At 37.2% G+C, this 25,050-nt stretch overlaps 1 protein-coding gene across 8 annotated transcripts in view; it reads right to left on the minus strand.

Annotated features, from left to right (window-relative positions):
• SORBS2 (sorbin and SH3 domain containing 2) overlaps positions 1-25,050 on the minus strand; it is a 515,172-nt gene that overhangs the window by 223,460 nt on the left and 266,662 nt on the right. For 7 of the 8 annotated variants that reach the window (XM_016423097.2, XM_056802972.1, XM_056802968.1 and 4 more), the window contains one exon: positions 1,127-1,264. The gene's annotated coding sequence lies outside the window, so the exon portion shown is untranslated. Of the gene's footprint in view, positions 1-1,126; positions 1,265-1,660; positions 2,073-25,050 lie in introns of those variants that run through there. The other variant, XM_056802973.1, reaches the window with a different exon arrangement.

Consider the following 25,050-nt stretch of genomic DNA (forward strand, 5'->3'; position numbering starts at 1 on the left):
GGTGGGCACTGGGGCACAGAGTACAGAGCACACAGCAATTAGGGCAGCCCAGCAGTCCAAAGTAAGTGATCAGAGAGAATAGTTTTCTGTATACTCATATGCTTCCTGTTTCAAGAAATCTGCAATAAGATATAGCAATCGGCTATGCTAAACCTCTGTAATGGTGTGGATCCCGGCAAAAAAGAAACCCCACCTTTTTTGAGCTGTTTGGTTTTGCTACCAATAATTAAAAAGAGATAAAATTAATAAAAAAAAGTGATTCAAATAAAGGAAATACTATCAAATAAATCACGATTGCTTAAGCTACACTTTACCAGAGAGACACAAACCAACACCCACAATCAAAGAAAATATTATGTTTGAAGTTCAAGTCTGGAGATCAAACAACTTTGCAAGATGCCAAAACACAAATATATAGAGGGGGGAGGAGGGGTGCGGAGAGAGAAAGAGAAGTTACAGAACTATCTGAAAAATCTCATTATTCCAAGAGAGGAACTTGCAGACAAGTATAGCTCAGGACAGATGTGCAGATCAGGTGAAGCGAGTTTCAAAAGTGATAGAAGCCCTGGATGGCTACCATGAGAGAGGAAGGAGGAAGAAGAGAGAATAAAGGGCTTGGGGGGTAGGGTTTGGGGGTGGGTAGAGACCTAGATTCTATGAGTAATAAACAAAACAGTGATGCAAGAGAGAAATGGTGGCTAATATAATGCATTCATTGTCACTGGAGAAGAATAACAAAAAGACCTCTTTGATTCAGGTAGTTGAATCCTGTCCTGACTTTGTTTTAATGCCCTTGGAAGGTTAAAAATAAGCAGTCTAAACAACAAAATGATACTGTCTGAGAAATCCCGCTACTGGTCTCCTAGTCAAGTTTCTAAACTGGGATCCCCCCCCCCCATTCCTCTCAGAGCGAGGCAGGTTAGTGTTTGAGGCTAATACCAGAGGACATGGACACAGCTAATGGGAAGAAATATACATGGGCTCTCTGCAAATGCTAGAATAGATTATTTACCTAAAAAACCCCGCAGCCCAAGGTCTGTTTGTTTTTGAGCTCAAAATTAGTTTTTTCAAGACTATCAGTTCTGAATGTATTACAAGCAGATTAAGTAACCAAAATGTCACCTACCAGGCAGCTGAGTTTGGGCAGACGCTCTAATGCAGAGGAAGTAGGAGCCGCTGTCTCCTCACATGGAGAAATTGTTTATTTAGCCCTTTCAGAAGGTCTTGAACTCCCAGGGCTTAAGGTTGAGTCCAATCCAAGAGTCTGAAGGAAAGAGAAGGAGAGAAGAATGAGGGAGTGAGCTAAGGAATCGTTTCTGTCGGCTGGCGCTTCTGTTCAGAGAGCATCTGAGTTATTTTGAGCAGCAGCAGCAGCAACAGCAGCAGCAGCAGCAACAGCAGCAGCAGCAGCAGCCGCCCAAGATGCCTGCAATCAGGGTGAAAATGCATTACTGAATCACCACCCTTCCAGGGGGGAAAGAAAACGAGAGAGAATTCAGGAAACCCACAATGACTCGGTTCATTGTGCAGATTTTCAGTTCCAAAACGGAGGGAAATTGCCTGCCATTCTGGGGGAAGGAAAATCCATTTTCTTGGAGTCTTTAAGAAATAGGTTTGCTGAGAATGGCTCTCCTTTGGGCTGGGCTGGGGGGTGATTTACCTGGCTTTATGCAGCTAAGGGTGTTCTTCTACCTCGGATGCATTGAGGGGACCTGGAAGATGGGTCTGCTTATTTATAGGTTTCTTTTTCGTTTCAGCATTTCAATCTATCTGCTATCAGTGTTTGTTGACAGCCCAGTCTCCCAGAAGACTGAAGACAGCAGTTTATTTCCAGTATGCAGCTAAATTTCCAGTTTCATCCACGAGGCTATTTTTGAAGGCTACTGGCTTAAGCCGTTGACATTTCTTATCTGTAGTCGGGGAGAGGGGACCCTCCAGTGACAGGCTGCAGACGCTCTTATTCCCAGCTTCCCACTGCCCAGGCTAACGAACAGGCAATTGAGACTGGGTCACTGACAATGACAGAGCAAGCTTGGAGCTTTTCCTCCTGAAACTCTTAGGGCAGGAAAACCAAGGACTTGGAAGTGGCTGGCATCGTTGGCAGCAAAGATGAAGAATGAAAACAGCCACTGCCCCATAAACTTTTGTAGCTTTTCCTTTCACACGACAAGACTATTCAAACTGTAGCCTCCATAAATCTGGCCACCAACCAGAGGCGGTGAGAGGATTGCAGGAGCCCTCTAAACTCCTGCCTTCCCAAGGCTGCTTCATGAAATGCCCTACATGACTAAGAGAGGAAATCGGTTGCTTTTAACTAAAAGCATACGATAACGCTGCATTTTTAACAGCTTTTCCATCTGTGTGCTAAAAATGCTTAATCTTTTAGGCTCATTACTTCATGAAACAAAGAGTATGTTTGAAGTAGCCATAAAATAACTATCAAGGGATGTGGTGCAAAACTGAGCTTTAGTTTTTTGTAGTTATTTTGGAGGTCTACCTCTTACATATTCTTAGTCTTCATCACTTAAGAATTACTCTGGGAAAAAAAATAGGTAAGGGGGTGGGGGAATCAGGTGGCTTGGTGGATCAAGTGCTGGGGCTAGAGACAAGAGATCCTGAGTTCAAATTTGACTTCAGGCACTACTTCATGTGACTCTGGGCAAGTCATTTAATTCCATTTGCCTATCCTTTACTGCTCTTTTGCTTTGGAACTGGATTCTAAAACAGAAGATAAGGGTTATTAAAAAAGGAAAAAGACTCTAGTAATGAGGACTGAAACCACTGGCCACTAAACAAGGCTGAAAAATGGTACTCAAACTATTGGCTAGTGAAAAGAGGGGCTTGAGAGAGTGGTGGTAGACACATTCTCTATAAATGTATTCATTTGAACTTCTAAAAATCTTTTGCTCAAATATAGAATAATAAGAAGTTAAGATATCCAGTTCAAGGTAATCATGATAACATTTTAAAATTAAAGCTCCATTGCCTTTATTTTGAAAAATCCAATTTACATTTCAGAAATCATAAAATGTTTTCCTGTTGATTAGGCTGAAAAAAAAAAAACCAATTTGACTTAATATGTCATAGACACTTGTCCTTTTCCAATCTGTCACAACTCTTAAGGATCCAGTTCTGTGAGTCAGACTGGCAGAGAGAGGACTCAAATAGCTAAAAGTGGAGATAAAAAGATTAGGGTTCCCTCTTATAATAAAAGTTTGTAAATATCATAGAAGAGACAATCTTCCATGAACCTCTCTTTGTCATCTCCTTAGGAAAATGATCAGTGAGAGAGTTTACTAATCAAATAACCACTAACTACTTGAATATCAAACAATTTGGGAGAATTACAAAATTTCTGAGTTCAAAGGGAACTCTCAGGTCTTCCAGGTCAAGTTATACTGGACAGCCAATCCCCTACAATGTCCCCACCAATGATCCAGCCTTTGCCTGAAGCCCTCCCATAAGGAAGAACTCATGATGTTCTAGACAGGCCATTACACTTTGGGGTAGCTCTCTGTCAGGAAGTTTTGCTTTTTTTTAAAATTCTAAATTATTAGTTGTTTTTTTTTTCTTATTCCTGAGGAAAGAACTGACTAGTGCCTTGTGGGCTGTACTACTACAACAGTCAGTCACAGTAAAAAAACAACCTTTGGTATTTTTTTAACAGAATCAAAGATTTGTGGACCTCAAAAGAAGATAAGCTCATGAAAAGAAGGATTAATCATTTTGTCTCAGCATTCCTAACACCTTGTATTTAGCTGGTAGATAGAATGCGGGTCCTGGAGTCAGGAAAACCAGAGTTCAAATCCATTTTCAGACACTTGATAGCTATGTTACCCTGAATAAGTTATTTAACCTCTGTCTGCCTCAGTCTCCTCAATTGTAGAATAAAACTAATAACAGCACCTACCTCTCCGGGATATGAGGCTTAAATGAGATCATATTTGTAAATTGCTTAACACAGTGTCTAGTGCTGTAGATATACGTATATGCGTAATAAATGCTTCATTTCCTCCATTAATCAATGTTTGTTGAATTGAATCAGAAGGCAACAATTCTTCCTCTAAGATGAGGAACTTGATGCCCAGAATCCTTAAGTGACTTGTTCAAAATTACCTGGGATTTAAGTAGCAAATCAAGAATTTGAATCTAGGTATTTTGACTAGGATCAAAGGCAGCTAGTGACATAGTTGATCTAGTCTCAGACATCTATATGACCCTGAGCAAACCTGTCTCCCTCAGTTTCTTCAACTGTAAACTGGAAATAATAATAATGTCAAGGATCAAATGGGTAGGGGAAAGGATGAGGGAAAGCATTTATTAAGTGCCTACAACTAAATTCTTTACAAATATTATTGTATTAGATTGTTACAACAACCTTGTGAAGTAGGTATTATTATGATCCCCATTTTTACAGTTGAGGAAGAGAAAGGTTAAATGAGTTGTCCAGAATCATACAGCTAGGTGTCCTAATAGGTTCATCTTTCCATTCACCATTCCTTCCTTTTCTTCTCCCATTTCCTTCCTCCCCCTTCCTTTCCTATCCCTTTCATTTCCTTACCTTTCCCCTTTACCTTTCTTTCTCTCCCTCATCATCATGCTACCTCTACAACTCAATTTAATAAGGTACTCTGAAAATATACTTAAAAAGTCATCCTTATAATACCATTTACCTACAAGACAGTTCATCCTCTTCCTGACCCTTCTCCATCCTCCCATAGAATTCAGTTAACTCGGCTATTCTCAGAAGAGCCTGACTATCTGAACAGCTTTTAAATTAGAGCCTTGCAGAGGCTGGAAACAAAATTGCTTTAAATGGGGTTGATATTGCAGTAGATGGTAAATGGATCTTTAAAGCAAAGTGCCTTAAAAGGTTAGCAGAAGTACATTTCAATCTTACCTAGGTGCCACATAGTAGAGAGAGGGAGTTTTTTTTTTTAAGTAAATATTCTGATGAGGACTGCTCTTTCTGTCTTCAGATAGTCTAAAATATTTTAGTCAATGTTATCACATTAAAAATGGAAGCAATAAAATGGAGAAAACACTGGTGCAGTGTGGAGAGCTAATTATGTTAGCTTCCTCCAAGTGCCCATGAGTAAGGAAAACCAGCAGTGTCCATGAATAAACATGTAGACATAAGATATGGGAAAAGTCACTGTGTGTGTGTATGTAGTCTTAATGCATGGATGTGGTATAGAGTTGGTCTACACTTGGAAGGAGAATTAATTCTGGCTTTGCAGTCTATTGACTTGGGTTACTTTTAGACAAGTCATTTAATCACACTGAGCCTCAGTTTCCTCACCCTCTGGGATTATGTATTCTAGAAACTGTTTTGGTAGCCAAGCTTCATGAGCATTTTCAGAAGGCAGACATTGAGGGTAGGTGAGAGATATTAAATCCAAAGGGAATGTGGTACATGCTGCCTCTTCCCCTAGAGCAGAGGGGGACTCTAACTTTGAAAGATCAGAAGTACGGAGGTCTCACTGGACTCAGTAGCAGCATCCAATGGAGGCAGGATGATGATATTTGAACAGCATTTTTTACTTTGAAAGAATGTTGCACGGATTAGGGGAGATGATGTTTATAAAGAATTTTGTCAATTAAAAAAGTATCACACAAATATGAGCTACTATTATTTATGTAGCTGCCATACCCCTCAACTTTCAACATTCATTCTATTAGCATTAAATAAATATTTTTACATGGAAATGACTTTGCCATGTCCTGGGGAAGATCTCCATAGCTCCTCTCCCTGATTTCTCTGAATCCTCTGACCCTAGTACCAGTAGCTTCTCATCTCTCACCAAATTAGTGCACTAGACAGTAGAGTCAAGATACATGGAATCAGTATGGTTTATCAACCTATATAAATGCTTTCTGCCATTTGCAAAATGCAGACACTTATATACCCCACAGTTCACAATCAATGAACTTTTATTAAGCACCTACTATGGGGCACACACACAAAGCGAGAAAAGACAATCTCTGCCTTCAAGGGGTTTACAGTCTAATGGAAAAGCTGATAATCTAATGGACTTACAGAAGGGAGAGAAAAGGCTAACACAGGAGAAAAGGGGCTAACAGCACACAATATATTCGAAATTATAATTGATCCCTGGGGCATCAAGTTTCCTGTTGTTCTATTTTCATAATGTAAACAGGAACAATTTTCTTAATTAGCCATGAAGGAATGAAAGGACATTCATTAAGTATTGACTAGGTGCTGATTACTATATTACCTAAGTTGTGGGGATACAGATTCAGAAGTGGAATCAGTCTCTGCTTTCAAAAAGCTCACACACCTTTATGAAATCTGTGGTCCCTTCTCAGATTTACATCTTTAAATGCATAAAATAAAATAAATAGGAAACTTCAGATTAGTTAAGATGTAATTTTTTCTTATTGAATTTGTAGGTTCCTTGAAATTTGTCCACAGACTTCAGTCCATGACCCTAGAGCAAGAACTCATACTCCACCCAATGACATAACCTAAGAATTATAATCAGAATTACAATCAGAGGTATAAAAAACTAGGTGTGAAATGGACCTAGATAGCCCTGTTCTACTGGGATTCATGGAAAGAATTAGGGAGGAAGGAAACAAGCACTTTATAAAGAGTTTCCTCATTTGATCTACACAAACATTGGAGATAGATGCTATTATCGTTTCCATCTTATTGTTGAGGAAACCAAGGAAGACGAGGTTAAATGATAAATCTAGAAAGAATTTGAAGTAGGATAGGAAACCAGGTCTTCTTGACTCCAGGAAAACCTCTATCCACTACACCACCCAGCTACCATAGTTAAGATGACCCTCTGGGATTATGTATAGGAGAGAAATGCAATTCTAGCAATTGTCTTGGTAGTCAAGCTTCATGAGCATTTTGAGGAGGCAGACACTGAGGGCAGCATGAGAGAAATGAAATCCAAAGGCAATGTGACACATACTCCCACTTCCCATAAACCAGAGGGTGACTATAACTTCAAAAGGTCAGAAGTATGGAGGTCTCCTCAGCCTCAATAGCATCATCCAGTGGAGCTAGGGGCAGTAGCGGCTGGTAGGTCTGCTTTGGTACCTGGGGGTTTCATTGAAGATAAAGTCAGGAATTGACAAAAAAATCAGGAAAAAGTTCTGTTTTGAAAGGAACTTCAAGGGGGCAGCTGGTTATCTCAGTGGATTGAGAACCAGCCCCAGAGATGGGATATCCTGGGTTCAAATCTGGGCTCAGACACTTCCTATCTGTGTGACCCTGGGCAAGTCACTTAACCCCCATTACCTAGCCCTTACCACTCTTCTGCCTTAGAACCAATACACAGTTTTAATTCTAAGACAGAAGGTAAGGGTTTAAAAAAAAAGGAAGAAAGGAAGAAGAAAGGAAGAATGGGACTTATGGCATAGGGGAAGCAATGTGGATCCATGGATTGAGGGCCAGGCAGAAACAAGTGTTCCTGGTTTCAAATCTAGCCCAAGACATTTTCTAGCTGTGTGACCCTGAGCAAGTCACTTAACCTCTATTGCCTAGTTCTTACTGTTCTTCTGCCTTGGAACCAATACATAGTATTAATTCTAAGACAGAAGGTAATGGTTTAAAAAAAAAAAAAGAATTCTAAAAAAGATTTGTCTATGGGGGGTGGGGGGGAGGAAAAGAAAATGATCTATGTCTTTAACGAATAATGCTTGGAAATGATCAAATAAAATATATTTAAAAAAAAAGATTTGTGCCTTAGAAAGATTATAATAATAATAATTACAATAATAAAAATAGCTAACATTTATATAGCTCTTATCGTACCTGGCAATGTTCTGAGTGCTTTACAAATGATCTCATTTGATCCTTACAACCCTGAGAGGTGGTTGCTGTTATTATCCTTATTCTACAGTTAAAGAAACTGAGACAGGCAGGGATGTAAATGACTTGCCCAGAATTACACATGTAGTAAGTGTCTGAGGCCAGATTGAATGTGGTTCTTCTTATCTCTAGGCTCAGTGCTTGATTAAAGCTGTGTATCCTAGTTATGTGGAAGATGGGAAGGAGAGAGGAAAGATAAAAGCACAGAACCCCAAAAGGAGGTCCTTAATGATGGCCTGGACCAGAGTGGTAATTATATGAATGGAGAGAAGGTAGCAGAATCAACTGTTCCTAGCATGTCACTGCTAGGGATTCAAAGCAAGGGAGTTACAGAATTAGAGAGGGAAAAGACAATGAAAACCCTTGGGTTATGAACAGGAGGGATTGGGAGAGTGCTGCTGCCTTCAACAGAAATAGGGAAGTTTGGAGGTAAGAGTGGCAGGTGAAGGCAAGGAAAATAAATTCCATTTTTAAAACCTGAGTCTGAGATGCTCATGGGAATATTTAGGAAAATGTCCCTCCCATGTAGTTGACAAGTGCATGACTGGGGCTCAGGAGAGGTCTTAAAGCTGGATGAGGATGTTGTCCATAAAGAGAGTGATCATATTCATTTCTGTGGAATAAATTTGAATGTGTCCGAGTCTCTAGTGAGACCCAAAGAGAGTTTCCAAATGTTATTGGATCAGAAATATCTCATAATGTAATAAAAGGTCTGGGAAGGCCATTGGAAAATTGTTACATCTGATTTAAAATGAAGGCTTCATTAAGTGGAATTCCATGAATAATTTATGAAGTTATTCAGTTAAATGAAAGAAATTAAGTAAATAAATGATGCTTTGTGTCCTCCATTATTTGAATGTCAGCCAATTCTTCTACATCTGCTTCAATAGGTTCAGGCTTCTAAAATAGGAAACTGAGGCCCAAGTAAGTTCCAAGTGTGACTCTGGGCTGGGTCCTTAAACCCACTACACTTTAGTCAAAATGTTGGAGGTGGACCAGCTTATGCTCTAAATGCTGTCTGTCATGCAGTTCTGACCATCAGTGAAGCTATGATGAGCTTCCACTACTGTCCTTTTTGTTTTGTTTGTTTTTGTAATTTGAATGCTAGATCAAACACTCATGTTCCTCAAACCATTTGTTGGAGATGCCACATGGCCAAGTCCTAAGAGTCTGACTAGGCTGAACATCATCACTGATTCAAAGATATAATAGTAGCCCTTAGTCCTGGAGACTCAGAAGCAGGATATAGGTAGAACCGCAATAGTTTCTTGTTCTTTATCTGATTATGCAATAAAATTGTATTTTGTTCTGGTCCCCCTGACTACTACCCCCTTCTAGTCATTATATATAATATGTAGCATATTATATATATAAATATATGTAGAATATAAATATACCTAATATATAATATAATAATAAAAACATTATAATTAGCCAGTATAAAAATGCAATAGTAGGAAATAATCCTACAAAGGGAAATCTCATACAAACCATCCCAAAGATCAAAAGAGTATAATTTACAAATGGTATCGGCTATTACCCCAGATTCACATGTTAAATCAGCAGAAGTCATCTAGGCACTGCTCTCAGGGTCCTTTGGTCCTATGATATGTAAATTGCAGACAAATTCCAGACCTCCACAGTAAAGACCAACATGTGATCAAATGGTGTTGATAATTCTGAAATGGCCTATATGTGCTAACTTTATTTTTTTAAACTCTCACCTTCTGTCTCAAAATCAATAGTATGTATTGGTTCCAAAACAGAAGAGGGGTAAAGACTAGGTCATGGGAGTTAAGTGATTTGCCCAGGATCACACAGCTAGGAAGGGTCTGAGGTGACATTTGAACCCAGGACTCACTGTCTGTAGGTCTAGCTCTCAATCCACTGACCCATTTATCTGCTCTTATATGTGTTAACTTTGAAATGATTTGGATATGCTAATGAACTAACCCCAACATGGCACAAAAAGAAATTCTGTTTCTTTCAACAACTATATAAATGAGATTTCAAACTCCTGTCCTTTTTCTGTTTTATTTTTCTGTTTACATTATTTTTATTCTCATGCAAAACACACTTTGATATTGGTCATTGTTGTAAGAGCAAACTCATATGTAACCAAGACCTCAAAACAAAACCCTAAATACACAGATGGGAACGATGACTCCAATAGTTCTTTCTCTGTAGGTGGAGATCATCCCCTGTCACAAGGCTTCCCTCTTCCATTTTCTAAGGGTCAATGTTGTGGAATGTTCCCAACTCTGACCCATGGTTTCCCCAAGTCTTCTTTCCCCTTCTGTCTCCCTTCACTATCTGATCCCCCATCTGAGTGCTCTCTGCACCCCTTTCTGGCTTGTCTCTGTGCCTAGGTAAAGTGTGACTGCAGCTCCACCTCCCTCTCATTGCCTTTCCTGGAAAGTACCTGCCATGCCTGCCTCTATTTCATAATTACATAAAGGATCAATTCAGATTAGCTAGATGAGTTAAAGACTGACTGCTCATAAGCCAGCAGGGAGAAGCCATGTGGCTCTTCACACCTGATGGACCTTTCATTCCTGTTTGAGCTGCTGTTGCTGCTGACCTAGGTGCTGCCCTGGGAAGAAGGGAAACTCTGAGCTTTGTCTATCTGAAAATCCTGTTATGTGTTTGTGTTGTGTCTTCCCAGTAAAAGGGGTGGGGGGGTGGGGGGGGTGGAGAGAGAGAGAGAGAGAGACAGAAAGACAGACAGACAGAGACAGAGAGAGAATACACATTTTTTCTGTTATTTTTTGGAGGGGTCAATTTTTTGTCCATTATCTCTTAGACATATAAATGTATACACGAATATATATATATATATATGTATGTATGTGTATATATATGTATGTGTGTGTGTGTGTGTGTGTGTGTACTTTCTTTTCTTTTTTTGTGGGGGGTCTATTTTTTGCCTATTGCCTCTTTGACTCAAACTTTACCAAATTCTGACTTTCCCCTTAGGACTAACACACACACAGTACTTAACTCCCTTTTATAATTAATTTTAAGTAAATGCAAAAAAATGTGTCTCAGGAAATTTAATAATAAATGTAGTAATGTAATATATGTTCAAAAATACATGTTTCTTTAGTCCTTATTTTGTGCAAGGTTCTTAGGATACCCAGATCGAAATGTTAGTGTCTGGATGTAGAAAATGACCCTCTGGCAGCTGTCTAGGAAAGGGAAAAAGTTTGATACAGAGCTTTCTAAAAAACCAAGCCAAGAGAGTAGCTAAATGGCTCAGTAGACTGAAGCCAGGCTTAGAGATAGGAGATCTTCAGTTTAGATTTGGCCACAAAGGCTTCCTAGCTGTATGATCCTGAGCAAGTGCCTGAATCCTATTCCTTAGCCCTTACCACTCTTTTGTTTAAAGGTGTAAAAGGGTTTAAAAGAAAAAAAAAAACTTATATAATTGGTTATTTTATTGAACAAAAAGTAATAACAATTATTAAAATTTTAATATTAATAATTGATGTTTAATTAATATTGCTAATTAATTGATATTACTAATAATGTTACCAATTAATTTAAAATAATCATTTTTTTAAACCTTTACCTTCTGTCTTAGGATCAATAGTGTGTATTGATTCCAACAGAGAAGAGCAGTAAGGGATAGGCAATGGGGACTAAGTGACTTGCCTTGGCTCATACAGTTAGGAAGTATCTGAATCCAGATTTGAACCCATCTCTGAGCCTGGTTCTCAATCCACTGAGCCACCTCGCTGTCCCCAAACAATTATCTTTTAAAATTCAATTGAATAGATTGACATCTGGCCTGGTTAAACAATCATTGCATTTTTCTAACCTAACCAAATTATTGTTTTAAAAGACTGTAATAAAATCACAAATATCTAATTATACTTACAGGTTTAGAATCACATGTAAAACTTAAAGGAACCTGAAATCATTAACCCAACCCCCTCATTGTTATAGATGAAGGAAGTGAGGCTCCAAGAAAAGTCATTTTTAAAAAATCTCATTGTTTCCAAAGTCAACATAATTATTTTCAAGGAACAGACTGGGTTGTTTGTTGATACCTTGAGTCAAGCTCTTCTCTGCACTTAGATCATGCTCCCTAATTTACTAATGGGTGAGTTTTCTCAGTGGGGGGATTATGCCATCTATGACCTTCATAACGCATTAATGACACACTGGGCATGTTACTCTCCTTTATATTTGAAGGACCCTGTACAATGCTTTCCACTTCAGCCCTCCCAGAGAGCCTAACTAGAAAAATGTTTCATTTCAGGCTTTTCAGTTAGAGTTGAGGAAAAGCATCTTTCTCTGAAGGCAGCTGCCATTATGTTAAATCCTTTCATTAACCCTCAAGTGATAATGCATTCTGGTACTTCCATTGTTGGTTACAGTTTTCCTGAAACTGAAGTAATGAATTATACATTCATTTGTTTGTCCCCTTATCCAGCTCTGCTCTTTTAGGCTCTATTTTTTTTCTCCCAGAAGTATCTGATACTCTATTAGGATATCTTAATTATTCATTTCAGGTACCTGATATAAATCTTTTGTGATTGGAGTTGCTGATGAGGATTATATACTGCAGGCTGTAAATATTACTAGACATTTGTGCCATCTGGCTCTCTACAGGAAATATCAGATCTTGTTTATTATGTAGTTTATGAGCAGCCTGACATAAAACACAATGGCAGCCAACCAGGAAGGTGGCTGTTCTTACTGTGGGGGGATGGTTTGGGAAAGTAACTGACCTCCTTCTGGAAATCCATTGTGGACACCAAGTGAAAACATACAAGGCAGGAGGGGTCAGAGCTTGAAACCCTGAAGTCATTTTCTAGCTTGTTTCCTGGAAATGTACCAAATTAGCCTTTCTTGGTTCCCTTCTGTTAACAATGAAGGTGGTTCAAGTTGCAAAATGGGAGTTAGACAACCTGGATTCTGTCTTGGGTTAGGTTAAGGAATCCAGGTGGTACAGTGAATAGAGCCCTGGATTTTCTGGAGTCAAGAAGTCCTCGAGTCTCAGATAATAACTATGTGATACAGAAAAAGAATTGTGGGAGCAGAAATACAGAAGAAAAATAACTACTTGATCACATGGATCTATAGGGATATGATTGGGGATGTAGACTCTAAATGATCACCCTAATGCAATTATCAATAATAAGGAAATAGGTCTTGATCAATGACACATGTAAAACCTGGTGGAATTGCGCATGGGCTATGGGAGGGGGATGAGAGGAGGGGAGAGATAGTACATGAATCATATAACCATGGAAAAATATTCTTAATTAATCAATAAAATCATAAAAAGAACATAAGCCATGTAATCATGGAAAACTTTTCTTAATCAATAAAATATGTAACCATAAGAAAAATTTTCTTAATCAATAAATTAATCAATAAAATCAATAAAAAAATAACTATGTGACCCTGAGAAAGTCATTTAACCTTGATCTGTCTCACTTTCCTCAACAGTAAAATGGAGATCTGATTAGTACCTGCCTCACAAGATTATTGTGAGTATCTTTGAAGTAGGTGAGCACGTATTTCAGGAACATCCCATCTTCTATTACATACATATCTGAAATAAACACCATTTTTATATGGTATGGTATATAGACAAGAAAGTCTGAGAAGTGGCTTTGAGATCCCAGCATATAAAGGGCTAGGAATAAACAAGGACAGAGAGTTGGCTAAAAGCAGTAAGGTGAGACATGGCAAGACTAAAGGTCAACTGTGAACAAGACTCACTCCTTCCCAGGGGGATACAAGGTCAGCTCATGTTGACCTGGGATTGTATTGTTCCTGGCCAGCAACCTCAGACTGTCACAAAAAATAAACGAAGGATTTTCATGTCAATATCCCCTCTTCTTTGGTTCTTTCCTCGTTCCTTGATGTAGCTTCATTGATTATTTCACAGCTTTCTGGGTATAATTTTCATTAGCTTTAGTGGTTTTTCATTCAAATTTTTCTCAAAATACATATCCATCTGTCCCTCCATCTCATTCTATGTGTTTTCCAATGAGGGGACTAGTTGCAGCTAGCAATGACAGAGAGATTTTCTTTTTTTTTTTGGGGTGGGGAGAGAAGAGCATATGTCATTTCAAAGTGTGTAGAGGGACTTTCATCCCCTCCTCTTCCTGGATTGTTGACCCTGTTCAACCCATTTTTGCATGCCAGTGCTGCATCCATGAACATGAATAAAAAAGGTTTAGTTGTAAAGGGACCACTCTCTACTTCCATAAATGCGGCAGGGGAGATGGATGGGGAATACTGCAGGATGAGTCTTTAAATCTATGCCTAGCTGCTTTCTCTATTTCAAGTGATTATTAATAAACTCTATGGAAATAGGTAACTGGAGATATTAATTTAAATCTAACAAAAGAGAAGACAAAATTTAACCAGGGATAAGCATGTCAACTGTTCTTACTCCAAAAGATGAAAGTAGGTGTAGATGGAGCCTCTTAAGAAAATATTACTTTGCCAGACAATTTCCTCTAATGGTTCTAGATGATAGTTCCTCTCACCTGTCTTGGACTAAATCAGAATTGAACTGGACTTTAGATTAGAAGAAAGGCATGAAGTCTCCTTTGCCTGAGTCACTCACCCAGTGGTTGTGTTGTCCCACAAGTCCCCAATTCTTGGGAATCTCAAGTGATGAGGAGAAGGAGATGGATGGGAGTTGGAGTGGGAAAGGAAAAACTGACTCATCTGAGCCTTTTTGTTACTGTTGTTGTTCAGGCATTTCAGTTATATCTGACTCTTCATGACCCCATTTGGGAGTTTCTTGGCAAAGATACCGGAGTGGTTTGCCATTTCCTTCTCCAACTCATTTTACATATGGGGAAACTGAGGCAAGCAGGGTGAAATGACTTGCCCAGAGTCATATAGCTTTTAAGTGCCTGAGGTCACAGTTGAAACCAGGAGGATGAGTCTTGCTAACTCTAGGCTCAGAGCTCTATCTACCTAACCACTTAGATGTCCCATAAACCCAGTACCCATACATGCAATAGGTACCACTGTTATATATAATGGAAAGAACTGGGCTCAAGGGATGGCTCCACTATAATGAATCTTGTGACTTAAAGCTTCAGTTTGCATAATGGGGACAATAATGCTCTTACAATGTAACATGGTAGTGTTGGCATGGGAATGCAATGACACAATAACCATACTATTGTACACTATAACTAACCATTGCACACTAAAGAACTACAGAAGTAATCCAAATCTTACCCCATGGCATTTTATGACCCAGTAGGGAACTCTCAAGGAGGAAACTTCCTCTGCCAGTGAAGATTAGCAATTATTCTGCAATTTAATAGTCTGGGAGAGGTGTCTTGGGCACAGAGAGATTAAGCAATTAATATAGCCAGTGTATGTCAGAGGCAAGAAATGGAACCTAGGTCTCTTGGATCCTGCTGGCTCTCTAGCCACTAGACTATACCACCTCTCAAATTGTTCCTAAACTCATATTGCATATAGACATACAGGATAGATAGATGGATAGACAGATGGATGGACAGACAGACAGATAGATAGATAAATATAGAGAAAGAAAGAAAGAAAGAAAGAAAGAAAGAAAGAAAGAAAGAAAGAAAGAAAGAAAGAAAGAAAGAAAGAAAGAGAGAAAGAAAGAAAGAGAGAAAGAAAGAAAGAGAGAAAGAGAGAAAGAGAGAAAGAGAGAAAGAAAAAGAAAGAGAGAAAGAGAGAGAGAAAGAGAGAGAGAAAGAGAGAGAGAAAGAGAGAGAGAAAGAGAGAGAGAAAGAGAGAGAGAAAGAAAGAAAGAAAGAAAGAAAGAAAGAAAGAAAGAAAGAAAGAAAGAAAGAAAGAAAGAAAGAAAGAAAGAAAGAAAGAAAGAAAGAAAGAAAGAAAGAAAGAAAGAAAGAAAGAAAGAAAGAAAGAAGGAAAGAAGGAAAGAAAGAAGGAAAGAAGGAAAGAAGGAAAGAAAGAAAGAAAGAAAGAAGGAAAGAAAGAAAGAAGGAAAGAAACAGACATAGATAGATGGACAGACAGATAGATAGATGGATAGACAGATAGATAGATGGATAGACAGTTGGACAGACAGAAAGATAGACTGATGGATAGATAAGTAGATGATGGATAGAGAGATGAATGGATGGATAGCTGGATGGGATAGACAGAGAGAGATGATAGAAAGGTAAATGGATGAATAGATGATAGATGGATGGACAAATAGATGATAGATAAATAGATAGATGGACAGACAGATGGATAGATGATAGGTGAATGAATGGATAGATAGATGAATGGATGGATGGATAGATGTAAATAGAAAGGTAGAGAGATATAGACATAGAGGGGTAGAGAGATATACAAACACAAACGTAAATATATGTATATATAAAATATAGTATATGTAAAATATATATACAATGTATACATATTATTATACACAATGTATACGTATTATATATTCTGTATATATATATATATGTGTGTGTGTGTGTGTGTGTGTGTGTGTGTATTTATATATATACATATACCTCATTAGAAATCCTTACAAGTTATATTATAGACTAACATTTCATTAAGGGTGTTTCTAGTTTGTTGGGAAAGCCCTGAAAAAATCCTTAAATAGAGTTTCAAAAATCTTTCTAAGTTTTTAAGTAGCACTTCAGAGCCAACACTAGTATATACAACAGCTACAAATGTGCAGAATTTCAGCTACATTATTTTTTCCTAATAAAGTGAAAATTATTGTGGAAAATTAAATTCTCGTTGCTGAAGCCTGAAAACAGGCTCAGATGGTTCCCAACCCTGCCTCACTTAGTAAAGGAAAATGGGCAGGGCCTGGAGTCCAACACTACAATGTAATTCTAGTAAAGACCTAAAAGGGGGGCGGGGGGGGGTGGGATGCTGTAAACACAAAGCAGGAGCCTTCATTGCTTCTCCTGCTCTTTTTGAACACTGCTCACTCATTGTTCAGAAAACTTTAAATAGGGTCATGCCAATGGGGTTTACATACTTTTAAAAATCCAAATACAATGATGGAATTTGTAATCATTGTTGATAGAGTGGCTTTTACAATATTATTTGCAGCTAGTTATATAATTAATTGGAAGATAATGACAGTTCATTAAGAAGATTTCTAGTTCTGACTTCATGAAATGTTTAATGCTTGCACAGATTAACTAAGAGTCTGACATTTCAGACTGTGCCCAATTTTTCAAAATTAATGTTTCAGCATATGGTTGAAAGGTAGGTAAAAACATGAAAGTCATACTCTCTACTAAAAACAAATTTAACCCCCCCCCAAAAAAAAAACCATTTTTTTCTTTGATTTTAGATGTCTGAGCTGGGGTTTCAAAACAAAACAAAATACCACCTAGTAGTACTCTTAAGTTTGTTTTGCAATAAAAACTTAAGTAAAAGTCACATCTAAATAAGTGGTTTTGGTCTGAGAAAAAGGAAATTAAAGTTTCTCATTTGAAAAAATACTTGTATTTCCCCCAGGATTATAAGGAAACTTAATTTTGATGAGTACATAGGAGGTCCAAGTGAGAAGAAGAAGAGGAATAATCATTTTTGAGACTAGAACCAAAGAATAATTTAGAAGTTTCAGGCAGTTATAACTAGAGCTCCATTATATTTTTGATGTTAAATTGTTCCAAGCATTATCCATTCTATAAAATGAGACTAAAGTAACATAGAATAAGGAATGTATAAATGAATCAAAAGATAAAAAATAGAAAATTCTTTACCAAAATATCCATAAATCCAATAGCAGAATAGAGAAATATATAAAAAACATTTCATGTAACTGAGAAAACAAGTAGTTCAACTATGGCAATTCTTGCTAATAATTTCTTTAGCTTTTGTTGAGTCATTTTCCATCATGTCTCATTCCTCATGACTCCATTTGGGGATTTTCTTGGCAAAGATACTAGGGTACCTTGCCACTTCCTTCTCCAGCTCATTTTACACATGAGAAATTGAAACAGACAAGGTTAAATGACTTGCTCAGGATCATATAGTTAGAAATAACTAAGGCCACATTTGAACTCAGGAAGATGAATTTTCTTGAGTTTAAGTCCTGCTCTCTATCTACTGTGCTACCTAGTTACCCTAATCATTCCTTTTAATTCTTTCATATTAAGTGCCAGAAATTGAAATAAGTAAAATATAAAGACTACCATTCAGTATAATATTCAGAAATCATTAATGTATGGTACTCTCCCCAAACCATGGTATGTTCATTATTAAATATAAATATGATATTTGTCTGCCTATGATATGCACAATTTTCATCTGTATTCTTATTGAAACATGTAACATGGAGCCATCAACTTTGGATTCATGTCCTTCTAATTCAAGCCAGATTGCTCAATCGAAAGCTTTTTATTTTCATTTATTCCAAACATAATTCAATAGTGTTCTGTCATAAACAACTGGTTTAAGGAAAAAAAAATTGTATAGAAAGAGTCTCCAAAGGGCCTTCCTCTGCTGATGCCACTTTATTATGAATGATTCTCCATCTCAAGACTTTTCCATTATATCATGCTTCCTCTCACTTGTTTTTTTCATATCAAAAAAGAAAGCTAGATGAAAAATCCTTTAAACTTCAGATTTAAATTCTGGTATTGGAGAAGACTTTTGAGAATCCCTTGGACATCAAGGAAATAAAATCAGTCAATAAAAACATTAATTCAGACTATCCACTAGAAGCTTAAATCCTAAATTAAAATGAAATTTTTTTTAATTTAAAAAAATTAAATACAAAGAAGAAGCTTGAATCCTGAGGCTGGAGCTCAAATATTTTGGCCATATAAAGAGAATACAGGATTCACTGGAAAACATCCTGATGTTGAGAAAGATTAAAGTGAAAAGGTGACCTCCGAGGCTGAGATGGATAGAGAGTGTCATGGAAAGAATGAATATGAGTTTAGACAGACTTTGAGAGAAAGTGGAGAATAGAAGGACCTGGCATGACAGGGTCCACGGGGTCACAAAGAGTCAGATATGGCTGAATGACTCAATAACAACAAACAAGGCTTCAAATTCTATTCTTCTACCAAGTTTACATTCCTGAACTACATTAAACCTTTATTTAGTTAAGGAACAGATGACTATGATTATAGTATCACAGGAATAGAACCTGAAGACAAAGCTAGGTTCCCATACTGGCATTAAGAGCCTCCAGAAAGGGAATTACAAATGTAATGTAGGTTTGGCTGAGAGGGACTTATTCTCCAATACTACATATCCCAGAAAACTTGGGGGTGCAAGAAGTATATGAATCCTGAAAGTGATTTTCTAGGGACCTGTAGAAGAGATGCCATTGGGAAGTGGACTTTGAAGGTGAAACTAGGAGAGAGTGGGAGAGAGGAGATGGGGGAAGGTTACCATCATGAGCTTGATCCTTGTTACCTGGAGCAGGAAAAGGGCAATAAACAACTCCTTCTGTAACTGTAGTGATATGTGAAGGTGAGCTTGACTCTCGCAGGATAGCAGAATTCACTGTAAGAAGAGTGAGGGACTGTCTCGTTGAACCAATGATCACACAACATGTAGAGCTGGTGATTGTGAGGTTGAAGATTCTAAAGGAATTCAAGCCAAGGGAAAGAATTCCTTCTTTCAGACATTACTGTCTGTATCATAGGACTAGATCATTACCTCGCTCAAAAAAAATGGAAACACTGATAATTTAATTAAATAAATATATATAAACTAAAACCTTAAAACTATCATCTTCCTTAAATATGCACAGCCATCCCTCGCTATGTCGTGGTTCACTTATCGGGGCTTCATTGTATTATGAGTTTTTAAAAATATATATCTAATTCTGTATCGCAGAGTTTTCGCTATATTATGGGATTTTGCAGATGAATACTGTACTGTACACAATAGAAATGCTACCACTTGCGCAAGTTTGCCAATGTAAGATTATACAGGGGACAATATTGGCTGATGGAATGAAAGGGGACCAACCACAGTGCTGTATCCTGGGTGCTGATTGGCTCAGTGACTGTAGGTTAACTAGAGTATAGAAAGGGTTTATAGGAGAGTGGGAAGGGTTTATAAAGCCTTAAATATATATATATAATATATATATGTACATATATATATTATATATATATAATAAAATAAATATAATACCTCTACTTCATGGATTTTCACCTACCACAGGTCTCGAGAATATAACCCCTGTGATAGGTGAGGGGGATCACTGTATTTAGTTAATATATAAAAAAAAAAAATATATATATATATATATAACTATATATATAATTTGAGGAAAGTGATTTTCCTCAAAATTATACATTTGAATTAATTAATAATAGTATATTCTATTATAATCTTAATTATATTACTATAACAATTATTATATTAATATAGTATAATATCACATTTGTAAAATAATACTGAATAGTATACTCTCTTGTAATAATAATTATATTACCATAATATTAATTAGTATATTAATATAGTATAATATCATATTACATTTATAATACTGAATTAATAGATAATATATTTTCTTATAATATTAATTCTATGACTATAACATTTAATTATTATATTAATAGAGCATATCACACTATATAGTTTGTAACATAATACTGAATTAATTAATAGTATATTTTATTAAAATATTACTATTACTATAATATTATTATAGTAATATAATATTACAATATATTGTTTGGAATAGAATGCATATGAATTATTTCAAATATATAAATATATTTGAAGAAGGTAAGAGTTGATATAATAAATTAATTAAAATTAAAATCTTGCATATTGTTTTATTTAATCAATATATTGATATTTTAATATATCAATAACCAGAGTATTAATTTCTAAAATATTAATGGTATAACATATTAACAAATTATTAATAAAAGTATTTATTAACTTAATAAAATATTATATAATGTATTGAAATATAACATATATATTTTAAAGCAGCATAAAATAGTAGCTAGCCAACTGCCTCAGGTAGGAAGACCTGCATTTAAATCTTACTTCCAATCCTGGGCAAGTGGCACAGCTTTTCAGGCCTCATAACTCTTTATGACTATAAATAGAAGAGCTGGTGTTCTACCTTTGTGGAAGTTTTTCTCTGTGGGTATTCTGTATATCAGAGTGCCAACCTCAAATAAAAATGGGTCCACTAAACTGTATATAAAATTTTCTTCAGGCTGTGTATTGACTTAGAAAATCATATATTAACATTGTCTATGTTCTACAGTATTTCATTTATTCTGCTAAATATTTCCAAATGACATTTTATTCTATTAGAAACTACAGCAGTGAATATTTAGTTTTTGAAACCTTTGCCTTATACTAATAAAATCACAGATCCAATTTAAAATGAAAAAAACATTCTCCTTACCATATATGTATCCAGATCTATAGATAATAATAATAGCTGCCATTCATAACATTTATGTTTAATGTGTTATATGCATATGTAAAATATAAATATCAATATAAAGTATATAACCATAGAATTTATTCCTATATAAATTACATATTAAATAGACACATTACATGTATAAATAGTAATATAACTTATATAGAGACCATAAAGTTTTGCTTAACATGTTATTTCATCTGATCCTCAAAACAATCCAGTGAGTTCAGTAGCAGATTATTGAATTAATAGATTTTCTGAGCTTTCTGGCATCTTGAGCCAATGGAAATGTGACACTATCTAAAACTAACCAACCATAGCTTTATCATTCAGGCTATCTCTGACAATAAAGTTCAAAATTTTGAAAATCATTTCATTTTCTTCCTGTGGGTGCTTCTAATTAATTGAGGCTATTAAGTCCAATCCATTAATTTTACAGATCAGTAAATCGAGGCACAAAGAGATAAATGACTTGACAGGGGGCACACAGCTAGTTAAGTTTCTGAGGCAGAATTTGAACTAGAGTTTTCTCGACTCCAACTCCAGCACTTTATTCACATATCTAGCCACTTAGCTGCTCATGAATCTCTTAATTTGCTCTGGACCAAAAAAAAAAATCATTGTCTGGGAGGTAGTTGTTTTCTGATGAACCTCTCTGAATGGAGCTAGACTAGTTGGTGGGTGGGACAGTGGACAGAGAACTGGACTTGGAATCAGGAAAACTCATCTTCATGAATTCAAATTCAGTCTCAGACACTTACTAGTTGTGTGATCCTGGGCAAGTCATTTAACACAGTTGGCTTCAGATTCCTCATTTGTCAAATGAGCTGGAGAAGAAAATGGCAACCCACTATAGTATCTCTGCCATGAAAATGCCTAATGGGTCACAAAGTGTCAGAAATCACTCAACAGCAAGTTCTTACATGGCAGGTAAACAAGCTAGCAGACTTTCTAGCTTGATAGTACCTTCCAAATTGGTGCTAAAATTGACAACAGCTTCCAAGCATCCAAGGTCTCCTCCATGCTACCATGAAGAATTGGAGGAGGACCTTTAGTGAAGCACAACCAGAATGTGCTAGTAGTACAGGCGGGTCTGGGCATGGACGTGGGAATTTGGATAGGAGGTGGAGGCAGCTCTGAGCCAAGGCCACCTAGAGCATGGTAGCTTTGGGGAAATGGCATCAGCAACATGGAAGAGGGTGTATTCAAGGGCACATTTGGATCTAATCTCTGTTACTTATTACTCACTGTTTAAATTATCTTGATATGCTCAAGTTGCCCTACTATTGGTGATGAAGTTGTGTAAGACTATTTACCTGGATCTCAGAGTAATTTGGAGAAACTGACTGTATTTGAGACCCAGAATAACAAACTGTCTTTGAAAGTAACAGCCTGCCTGAGGTTACCATGGAAACCAGCTCTCTAGGTCCTGGGATGCTAGATTGGATTTGGGTCCCACCAGCCACTGGCTCATTCCATGCCAGCTCTTATAGTCTCTGTAGGATGAGATAATCAGACATCCCTGTGCTTCTGGTCTCAGAGTTTCTATCTCTGGTCCCAGACTCACTATCTAGCATTGGCTTGAGCTATTTTAGAACTGTTTATTTACCATTATCATTTAACCTTGATGAGCCACCTGTTGGTGGATGTTGATTCCAAGTCTGTGAACCTGATAATTTGTAGTTGTTCATCATGCTAAAGAATGTGGTATTGCACCCCAAAAATATTTGCCAAGGATGTCTTTGTTCCCTCTTGCATCTGGCAATCTGTTACCCCCATTTCTGGGAACTCTTTGTCTATACCGCCTCAGATCTCTCCCTGGATCAGTCCCTTCCAGCTCTTTCTCCTACCTCCTTTCTCTTAATCCTCTCTTTCCTACCTTTGAACTGAACTCCTTGGCAATAGGCTAATTAGCTCCACATGCACACATATGTCCTTGCATAATAAAGATCATCTTGATTTTAAAGGCATTTTACCTCTAGGTTATCTTCCTGTTCTAGGAGAAGTGGGACAGAGGTCTCTAGGGGGTCTGTGCCCCCCAGGATGTTTGCTCCTCTATGGAGGAAAGAGAGAGAGCTAAATTCTATAGAGTTTGTGCCTCAAAATGAACATTTATAAAGCATTACTTTAGGTATGTCAAGCTCTGGATCTCAGTCCCCTCATCTATAAAATGAAAGTGTTAAACTCAACGATTTCTCCAAATCTGTTCAATTCCAAATCTATGACTTTTATCATCATCATCTCACCCTAATGGAGACAGAGAAAGGAGAGAAAAGGCCATTCCCTTGGTCTTTCTATACAAAGGGCTGTTTGCTGATATAAAAGGCTCTCCCTGGGATATGGGACTGCAGAGCAATTGGGTTAGGATGCTATCCAAAGGCTTAAGACGTCCACTGTATATAACAGTGTATATAACAAGAGAATGAAGGGAGATACACAAAATATCAGATGATTAATGCACATCTTGATTTGCAAAACAACTCTCTTCTCTGATTTGATGACTTGCTGAGTTTCTTCCATATCCTTGTCACACTGCTTTGGCTTTGTCCTCGGTGATTAATCTTGCCTGCACTGGGAGATAAGGAGAGTTTATGCTGCAGTGCCTTGCTGAGTTCAAATACAATTCAGGCAGTGGGCATAAAGAGAAGGTTGGGCTGGAAATATCTTGGTGAATAGTGTCAGAGACTTCAGGAGCTGAGCTAAAACTGGTAATTACGGCAGAGTCCCTTTCTCTCTCTCTCTGCCTTTGTAGTAAGTCAGGATCCAGGTATGCTGGCTTTCTCTTTAAAGATGTTTCTATGTTTAAGCACGCCTTTGTGACCTCCAACTAGACGATGACAGTGAACCTTATATTTGGTTAACACTGAAGACTGAAAATTTCAGGTTGTAATGAACACCATGGTCTGTTGCAAGGGAGAGTATATGATGCCTATATTCTGTCCCACAGTATAGCTCACTACTTGTGTCTGAAGACATTTCGAGGCATTGTCTATCAAGACCAAATTCTATACATTAGCCATGGAGGGAATGCAGAAGACCAGAGTTCAAATTCAGCCTGATGTTTGCTATCTTTGTGACCCTGGGCAAGTCACTTACTTAAATCACTCTTTGCCTCAGTTTCCCCAATGGTAACAAGATAATCATAGCCCCCACCTCTCAGTATTGTCATGAAGATTAAGTGAAATAATACTTGTAAAGTGCTTAGTACAGTACCTGGCGCACAGTAGATATAAATCTTATTTATATCATGGTAGTAGAAATGTTTGTTTATATCACAGTAGCAAAGATGATTATTCCATACATGGATGGATATCTTCTTAGAAATCACAGACTTTAAGCAAGCTGGTGGTAGAGTGGAGAAAGCACTGAGTCTGGGGTCTGGAAGATGGGAGTTCAAATGTGCCTCAGATGCTTCTTAGCTGTGTGGTCCTAGGATGAGTCACCTAACCTCTACTTGACTCAGGTTCCTTGACTATAAAATGGGGATAATAAAAGCACCTACTTGGCAGGGTTGTTGTGTGGATGGAATCAGAGAACATTTATAAAAAGGGCTTATCGCAATAGTTGGCATGTTACACCTATGTTATAAATGCTTCTGACCATCCCTCCCTGAGGGGAGATGGTCATGACAAAAGAGATCTGGGATTAGAGGGATATAATCTGAGAGGGGAAAAACAGCTATCAAACAACCAAATAAATAATAAATAATCTTATTGCTAATTTATTATGTAAATAAGTTTAGTGGAATTCACCCAAAAGGAATGCAAAGTAGTCTGGTCAACAAAGGTCCCAGAAACTTCATGCGGAAGGTAATGCTTAAGCTAAAGTCTTTAAG

Source organism: Monodelphis domestica, chromosome 6 (genome assembly GCF_027887165.1).
Source record: "Monodelphis domestica isolate mMonDom1 chromosome 6, mMonDom1.pri, whole genome shotgun sequence".
NCBI classification, from domain to species: Eukaryota; Metazoa; Chordata; class Mammalia; order Didelphimorphia; family Didelphidae; genus Monodelphis; species Monodelphis domestica.